Genomic DNA, 8806 nt, shown 5'->3' on the forward strand with positions numbered 1-8806 from the left:
TAATATGTTGACTAAATACAAGTGATATGTTTCCATAAATGAAAACCTTAATACATTACCATACTCACCTATTATTCAAATTTCCAACAATGTCATATGTGTGAAGTAATTGAAGTTGTAAGTAGAACACGTCAATGTGAAACACTAACCTATACCACATGGTAGTATCCTAGGTTCTTGTGGGGTATCATGACTTCCTTTCCCACCATTCTACAAAATTTAATATGAAAAATTGATCCTAAATGAGATCAATGGATCCTAATGTGTTATTTTACCATACATTCAAATTTTTCCCATGAGGTACTCTAAAAGAATTTATTTTGACCCTTCCATTTAATGTATCATAGATAATAGAATTTTTCTTACTTACGGGGGTGAAGCTTCTTTGATAATTTTCCAAATAGTGTAGAATCTTGAACTAGGAAATTCTAAGATCCCAATGACAAGAAGCTTGACTAAAATTTTGAACTAGAGAAGTGGGCAATTTTGGACCTAAATAAAACATGCTACTATGTGCAAAATAAGGAGGGACCAACATGGGGTCAAAACATGGCTCTAATTGTAGACATAGATATCCAAGTACTTCAGCAAGGAACCTAGACATCTTTGGTTTTGAAAAATAGGAAATCAACAGGACATATTAAGAATACAAAAAATAAAATAAAATAAATTGCCAACACAAAAAATTAGTGGAAAGGAAAGATGTGAAATAAATTAACCACTACGTATAAGGAAGGGGTTGCATGCTTCTTTAGATTTGATACAACTTCACATTTTGGAAATGACTAGTGTTGGATCCATTGGGAAACAAAGTCAATAATTTGAGCTTCAGGAGTTGCGATGCAAGGGCATAGTGGAGAAGTGGGGCAACAAAAAAAACTCCAAACTAAATAACAAGAATAGAGCTAAACTATGCATGACAATATTTACAAACTAAGGACATGTTTACATATATACACAAAGGAAGGAAAACTCCTACCATAGGAACTAGAAACAAGAATCTCATATGAAACCATCCACTTGCTAAGAGAAGAAGGAGCCTATTCAAAATAGTAGATTGTGCATCAATGGAGTTTTCCCGAACCAATGCTCTTTAACAAGTTCATTAATGTTGTAGATCATATTGGTAGCATGTAGGAATTACCTAGATAACCATTTAAACCTAAAAATATATTCTTCATCATAAACCTTTGTATCTCCAACATATCTTTCTATGGTACTCTCCAAATAAGTCCTTACTCTACACTAAAAAAAATTGATGGATAAGAATTTCTTCAAGAGAAATAACATAATTCTCGTTGTCGTTGTCATCAACAATTTCACTCTTCACATGGACTTTAACTTCATAAATTTGAGGAAAGAAAGACTTTTCCTTCAATATAGGATTGAATATTGGGTCAATATTTTTGACTCATTTCTATAAGGAATAATCAAATTATCATCATATATCTAATGTACTATGTCTTTTCTTTCCTTTAATGTATTGTCACATTTTTAGCATTATTCTAACAATTTATACCAAAAAAATCACACATAGAGGAATGAAAAAAAGGTTCATCCATTAGTGCCTCTTCTTTGACTTGTTTTAAATTAATACTTGAACCATTCTGAGATAATTTATCTATTTTTAGAGGTGATAGGGATCCGTAGATGATCTCTTCTTCTTCACCACCAGGGAGAGTGTTATTTATTATTGGCATTGATTTATCCATAGGTTGAAAGTTGATATCATAATTTCTTTCTTCAACTAGAGTTTCAGCATAAGAAAGAACCTTTCTAATGTGTAATTTTTCCTTGTCTTCAATAACAACTTCATTTTTCAATTGGAAGGATACTTCTATGGATTGGTTACAGATTTCTAAACATGAAGAACCATATTCAACCATCTTTTCAATATGGATCCAAGCTTCAACATCTGATTGCGCATCATTCTGAAATTTTTCACCAACAAAATACTCCAAAGCAACATAGTTATCATCATTATTAAACTTGAGACTCTCTATAGAAGAAGAGAATAAATATTCAAGGAAATTGATGTCATCTCTACCCATGGATTCCTTGGTGCTTCTTTGATCAACAAATACTGAATAAATGTGAGAGTTGAAGCAAGATGATATGAATAGAGGCTCTTCATCATCGATCATTAATTCCTTATTCATTGTGATACCTTTTTCTTACATTCTCACAACAATCTCATCTTTTCCTCCAACTCTTTTAGTTTCATAAATTTGACACAAATACTTCTCCATAAAAGAAAATATATGTGTTCTTCTTCAATACTCAAGTTGGCTTTTATAGCATGAGAGTTTCTTTTTTGTAGTGCTCCTAGAAATATTGTAGCACCTCATCATTCATCTAGATGATCTCCAACATGGTAGGGTTAGGTCTCATCTTTCTCATGATCTTGATATTTGGCATGGTCGTGCTATAGAGTCATCAATCTAGCATATAAAGGATAATGTCATTCACCAATCTTTGTATTGGAGTCCCTAGCGTACTCACCAAAAACCTATTGTTTAATAGTTTTCTCTCCCTCTTTTATTAACAGAAAACCATACTCTCTTTCAGAATGATTGGATAACAATTCACTACCAGTAGATGGGAAGTTTATTATTTTTCTTATTATTCTTTAAGATATCTTTGAATTTTAATGATACAAATCCATTCTAGAAATTTTTGCAATGAGTTTTGTTTATCCTATTCTAGAAAAGGGTATGCTCTTAAATACAGAGAAAAAGAGGCCATTTCTAAGTTTTCCATCACCATGAAAGGCATTGGCCATTTTTTAATCTTTGGTTCAGCTACCGTCACAACCATGAGAGTCGTAAAACCCCTTTCGACACTTTGTCTATCAGCTCCTACATGCATCTACACAACTAATAAATTAATTATGTTTTCTAGTTGCTATGTGCAATTAAAATAGAGGAAACAAAGATATGATTGAAACCTTAGTAACTCGCAAACTACCAACAACCATTAAAGCTTAACATCATATTAAACTTAATGATTCATAGTTTTCCATATCCAAATTTTCCAAACATAGAAAGAAACATGTAATGCAATGAAAAACAAATTTGATGATAACTTTTGAGACTTGCTTAATTGTCTTAGAAATAGGAGAAAAATTGAAACCAAAATTTTTTTATCCTTCTATTAGACTTCAAAGTGGTACTTATAGATCTTTTAACTTTTGGCTGTTATAAAATTACACTTCTTAGAAAAAAAGAAAAGAAGGGGGAAGACAAAGAGACATTTGCCAATGTTGGTAGAATAATGATTACAAAATATTAGAAATTAGAAACATTAATATTCCCTTCATTGGCCTTTTGGGGATTTTCTTAGTTTGACTGATGAGCTTCTATAATGTGTCATATGTGTGAAGTCATTGAAGTTGTAAGAAGACAAAATCATCCAAATAGGATAATACATAATGCTAACCTCTTCTACGTGGTAGTATCACAGGTTCCTACGGGGTCTCATGACTTCTTTTCCCAAATTTCTCCCAAAATTAATATGAAACATTGATCTTAAATGAAATCAACGGATCCCAATGATTTTTTTGAGAGTGCACACAATGTTTTCATGTAAGTTATCTCTGAAATAATATTCTGACCCTTCCACTTACTTTGTCATGGATAATAGAAATGCTCTTACTTATGGGGGTGAAGTTGCTTCACTACTTTTCAAAACAATGTAGAAGCTTGACTGGGAAAGTCTAAGATTCCGATGAGAAGCGGCTTGACTAAAACTCCGAGCCATACTTTTACAATTTTAGACTCGGATAAAATATGCTAGTATGTACAAAATAAGGAGGGACCAAAACGGGGGCAACACAGCTAAGGGAGCAATTGGAATGAGACAGTAAATATATATGTGGGAGCCTAGATGTTGGAGAAACTAAATTCAATTAGATTGAATTATTGTAAAAAACTATTTCTAATTTGTGATGGATCATTTAGGCAATTGAGATGAATGTCAAAGAGCATATAACATTTGTTATAGTTAGTCTTAAAGTTGGAAAGGTTTAACCTCCATGAAATATAGGCAAATTAAATTTAAGTCCATAATTTGAGGTTAAGTTATTTGTTAAGTATATGTTTAGTAGTTGTGATATAGCATTTTCTAATGAAGCTCCTCCACTAAGTATAAGGCATGTTTAAAATCTATATAATAGGCATTATAATCTCTATTGTGGTTTTGGCAATATGGATTTGAAAATGTAGAGCTAAATATGTGATCATTATAATAACCATTGACATCAATTATGACATAAGATTTAGTATATAAAGGGACTTTTATATAGAGAGGGATCCTAAATTTTGATTATACCAAGGATGTATGGTGGGTTTAAATTCCATGTTTCTTTAAGCATTGTTTGCATTTTAATGGATGATAACAAGAAAGCTAAATTCTAGAAAGTGAAATGACCTCAAGACATGTAGTGGTATCTTAATTAGTAAAAAAAGTTAACTATTTTTGTTTGTATTAATTAACAATTAACATTATCAAAGTTATATTTAAGTATAATGATTTGGAAAAAAAAAGGTTAGATTTCTAAATTATCAATATAAAACAATTTTATTATCAATAATGTTGGCATCTTCCAAAGATTTGAAACCTTGGTTGAGTTCTCCACTAAAGTGATGTATTTCGTGGCTACCACCCTTTACTTTCTATAGGACCTAGACAAGGAGAGAGCGAGACTTTCCACTCCATATATGGCTTCCTAGTAGAGGATGAAGGCCCTTTTGGACAAACCTATCAAGGAAGAGGGGGTTGACTGTCAATAGGGATGGACCTAAGAAAAAGGATGTTGAGGAACTGGATAAGAAGTAGGATAGTTAGCCCAATTGGTTGTTTTTCTTTTTGTTTTAATGATATCGTGTAATCTGAACTTGATGCCCTATAGGACTTTTTCTTATTTGTATAAGTTTAACTGCTAGACTAATAGTAGTAATATGCCTTTTTGTACTCTGGGGTCAGCGCTTATCTCTCTTAATTGCTATCTATATACTTCAAAAACATTATAATTTGTCAAGCATTTTATATTATTGATGTAAATTAGTGTTCCATCTTTTGAACAATAAAAATGACTATACCAAAGAAAGAAATTTAAATGACAAACCTTGAATTTGTTGGGCTTAATTTTTAGCCTATTCTATTAATAGGTAGAAGAAGATGGAGGAGCTATGTTATAACAGGCTGATTTGTGCCCAATCTAGAAGTGTTCTATAATAGGTTTTGCCCTCATGCTTGACAGTGATAAGATAATTCACAAATTACACACCATATATATGTATAATAGATTGAAATTGTTGAATGGAAATATGATTTACTTTATTTTTAAAGTTTGCATACTAATAAACCTTCCCTTTATCAGTAAGGGATGTATGTGTAAACCATGGATAGGGTGCCTAACATTTATGTGAAATGTATTGTCTAAAACCTAAATTAAAATGTAATGGATATGTATGTAACACATGCCTCTCCAACATCCGTTGTTCCTGTGCGTTTGTCCCGAGTACACAGTCATGTCATGACGGAAGTATGCAGTTTGTCAGTAAAACAGTAGCAATTGGCGATTAAAAAGTTGATATATATTTTTATTCTTATTATTTAGAAATAAAGTCTAGTGTAAGTTGGCGTAAGTATTATTAAAAATTAATAATTTTCGACAGCGCCATCTGAAACAGATTTGCTTTTCGTATGTGATTTGTTTTATTCTATCTTAGCAATGAAAGTGCCCTTGTTTGCACGCTCCTCGTGCATTGTAGACCTTCAATACTGTTCACATTTTTTGAATAATATTGAAGGATACGATTCCCTGTGAAGAGAAGGAGGAGAAATGTGTAAGACTTGTCATCGGTAGCGACGAAGGTAAAGAGATGATACTATTTTTATTAGATTGGACTATTTTTTTGAGCCTGCCTTCAAGCTTACGCAGAAAAATATCTTTTTACTCATCTTCTCAATGAAACAAATGGTACTAGTAAAATTCTAAAAATAGGAGAGAAGATTTGCAAAATTTTGATTTGGGTAAATCAAGATTTGTAGAAATCTTGATTTCAACAATTCTACAAATAGATTGTTCTTCATATGAAAGTGCAAAACCTAATCATAACATTAGAAGTTACCAATTTGAAATTGTAGGTTTTGCATGTTGTAAATTGAGAGGATTGTATGGAATTCTATTGGAGCAAGTTTGTCCCCAAATTGACTATTTATTTACTATTATAATTGTGTGAGGTTGCACCATAATTTTTTTTAGTCTTATTAGGGGGATCATTTCTTTGATTGGTATTTAGAGCGAAGACTAAATTGTTAATTCTTGTATCTTGAAAGTTGTGATCCTTTTTGGTACAAGAAGAAATGAGATTATTGTCCTTTTGGTGATGACATCACTATTAGCATGGAATTGATGCTTGCAATTAGATGATACTTTTTTGTGCCTACAATTCCCTAAGCCCATTTGGAAACATGAATTAGACTAGAATAGGCATGTATAAATTCCAATACTCTTAAATCTTCCATTTGGGTACACCAAATCAAAATTGAAAATAGGAATACGTATTCCAATTTTGGCCAAAATATAAGCATTTTCTATTCCACCTATATATGTGGAATTAGAATACATATTCCTATTCCAATGTTACTTTTTGAGAAAATATAATATTTTTAGATCCCTGCTCAAGCTTTCATGTGTTGTTTTGGCCTTTGTCATTTTCTTTTACATTAAGCCAAGGAATTTTTCATGGGTTTTTTCTCTAAGCAATTATGACCCTTTTCTATAGCACATGGAGATAGGAAAATGACTACCCCTCTTTATATTTCTAGCTTGTTGGTTCACCATGCAATGTTGCAAATCTGGAGAGGGAGCTTTGTGCATTGAACACTGGAGGTTGTATCAACTTCCATAACCAACTCACACCTTACCCACTCTTGGACTTCCACAATGACACTAGGGTTCACTACTTCAACAAAGCCATAATTGGCTTGTGTTTCCATGACAATCTTAGGGTCGATCCAATGACTAGACCCTACCAAATAAAGTCATTGATTTCAAAAATATGCTACAAAAAGCTTATGAATTTTCCAAGAGGACAAATTATTTCCTCTCATGACCAAAATGCATCCTTGCATTTCTTCGTGAGAGCCCCATAGTCATGGAAATTGATGCTAGACATGGGTTTGGGAGCATCGTCAAATTTCTTGATTCAAAAAAAATAATTTGGTCCAACTAAACAAATAATAGGAATATGCATGCATATTCATTTTCTATTCTAGATTAACAAATCAAGAATAGGTATTCCTATTCCCATATTCATATTCCTATTGCCAAACAGACCCTAAATAATTATTTTTAGTGCTTGTTGTAATCTAGTGTCCAACAAAAATGTCAAACAAATATATCATGTTGTGTATGTTTTTGGGTAGATAGGTTATTTTGGGTGCATTTATTTAGAACATGAGGTCAATTTGTTGATATTATGTTATTTTTACAGTAAAAGTATGAGATTTGAACATAATTGAATCAAAACCTTTCCACCAAGAATATAATTATATATTTTTACAACTTGTTGTCATGTTTGTAATAGGTAGAGATAGGGAAAGAGAGGGGGAACAGATAAGGATAGAAAGAGTGAAAGATACAAGTTGTTAGATAGAGATGGGTACAAATGAGAGGATAAGGATATAATATATAGATAGGAAATCATATTTAAATAGGTAGAGAGAGATAAAAATATAGAGATAAATTGGGAGGTCTGAGAAGATATCCAATTGTCTTATAATGATGATAGTGTCTCTTGCAATTTTATGATATTCATTTCTTCTAAAAGAGATACTAATGAGTGGAGAAGTTTTATTTTTTGTACATTCTCATTGCAAAGTTGGTAGATACAATTGAATCAATACTTTGGACATCAACCCAAGGAATCCTAATTTATTCATAGAGAAACAAGATTTGTTTAGGATACTTGTGGTAGCTAATGGCATTAAGGGGCTCTTGATGCTTTTGTTTATATCTTTGCAAGAATCTATAAGTAAACAGTTAGGAAAGATTAATGGTGGGTGCAAATATAGTTGTCCTTCTACTTGAGTTGTAGTGAGATGCCATAAGATATTTTATATTAAGATCATTTACAAGTTGGGTGCTTCTTACAAGAAATAATTACAACTTCTTCAAGCTCTTTACAATTAATCATGCTAGAAACAACAATTAGAAGACCAATAGAAAGAACTTAGAATTGACCTTTTACAATTAGATGAATGCAATGAATGAAAGACCAAGAGTCACAACATAGAATTCCACAAAGATGTCCCTCTTGAGATGTGAACTAGGATGTCCACAAATAGAACTCATTGCTTCAACCAACTAACCTAAACCCCTTGGATACCATAAGGTATTTTACTTTAGAATACCAAGAAATAAATAGAATATCATGAAATGATCATGTCAAGTGTAATTCAAGCTTAGATGTTATCTAATGGACAATTGTTGACACATGAAATGTAATTATCCTAGGCCATAAGTAACCAAAATATTTTAAGTTTCCAAAGATTTAAATAATGACATTCTATTGAATGTGTGCATGTATTAACATGGTCAATGAAGACATCAATTTTACTATTATTCAATTCACATTCCCTAGTTTCTTCCTATATTTGATGTGTCTCTTTGTTCAAATTGCTAATTAAAATTCATGCAAGATGATGGGTTCATGGAACTCATTCACCCTTTTCATATATACTTTGGCATAAGTTATATTTTCTAAATTGCATTTAGACAACATTCAAAAGATATTTG

Source organism: Cupressus sempervirens, chromosome 1 (assembly GCF_028749045.1).
Source record: "Cupressus sempervirens isolate cs-2001-9-10 chromosome 1, ASM2874904v1, whole genome shotgun sequence".
Classification (NCBI taxonomy): Eukaryota; Viridiplantae; Streptophyta; class Pinopsida; order Cupressales; family Cupressaceae; genus Cupressus; species Cupressus sempervirens.